This window comes from Peromyscus maniculatus, chromosome 7, assembly GCF_049852395.1.
Source record: "Peromyscus maniculatus bairdii isolate BWxNUB_F1_BW_parent chromosome 7, HU_Pman_BW_mat_3.1, whole genome shotgun sequence".
In the NCBI taxonomy this organism is placed as follows: Eukaryota; Metazoa; Chordata; class Mammalia; order Rodentia; family Cricetidae; genus Peromyscus; species Peromyscus maniculatus.
In genome coordinates, this window is record NC_134858.1 from 41,330,479 (window position 1) to 41,331,760 (window position 1,282).

Below are 1,282 nucleotides of genomic sequence, written 5' to 3' on the forward strand. Positions count from 1 at the left end.
TCTGATGTAGCCCAGGCTGGCTTAAAACTCAATGTGTACCCAAGACCTTGAACTTAAAAAAAAAAGTATTTAAGCCAGGCGGTGGTGGCCCATGCCTTTAATCTCAGCACTGGGAGGCAGAGGCAGGCGGATCTCTGTGAGTTCGAGGCCAGCCTGGGCTACAGAGCGAGATCCAGGACAGGCACCAAAAACCACACAGAGAAACCCTGTCTCAAAAACAAAGTATTTGTTATTATTCTGTGTGTATGTGTGTGTTGTGGGAATGTGAGGCTCAAAGGACTATTTGGTAGAGTTAGTTCTCTCCTACCTCTACTTGGGTTCCAGAAATTGAATTCAGGTCATTAGATTTGAGAGGGAGTGCTTTACTGATAGGGCTACTACTGTGACCCAACTAGGCACCTCTGATCTTCCTGCCTCAACTAGTGCCAGGATGATTGAGAACACCACCAAATTCAGTTGTGATTTTTTTTTTTTTTTTTGGTTTTTCGAGACAGGGTTTCTCTGCGTAGCTTTGCGCCTTTCCTGGAGCTCACTTGGTAGCCCAGGCTGGCCTCGAACTCACAGAGATCCACCTGGCTCTGCCTCCCGAGTGCTGGGATTAAAGGCGTGCGCCACCACCGCCCGGCGTGATTTTTGTTTTTTAATGGTCTCTCTTTGTAGTCTTGTTTGGCCTGTAGATGAGGCTAGCCTTGAACTCACACAGACATCTGTCTGCCTCTGCCTCCTGTACTGAGATTAAAGGTGTGCAACACCCATGCTGGCCTACCCTGCTCAGTTTTATGCCTTGCTGGGCATCTCCCATGCTAAGTAGAAAAGGGAGGAGAAAGCCAGCTCCACAGAGCTGCCCGATGACCTCCACACATACTCCATGACATTTGTTCTCCAGTATTTTGTTCCTTTGTGGTTTTTTTTTTTTTTTTTTTTTTGGTTTTTCGAGTCAGGGTTTCTCTGTGTAACTTTGTGCCTTTCCTGGGACTCACTTGGTAGCCCAGGCTGGCCTCGAACTCACAGAGATCCTCCTGGCTCTGCCTCCCAAGTGCTGGGATTAAAGGCGTGCGCCACCATCATCACCACCACCACCACCACCCGGCTGTTCCTTTGTTTTTCAAGACAGGGTTTCTCTGTGCAGTCTTGAGTGTCCTGGAACTCCCTCTGTAGCCCAGGATGGCCTAGAACTCACAGAGATCCACCTGTCTCTGCCTCCCAAGTGCTGAAATAAAAGGTGTGTGCCACTATGTCTGGCACAAAGCAGATTTTTTTAAAAAATTAAAAACATGCAGGC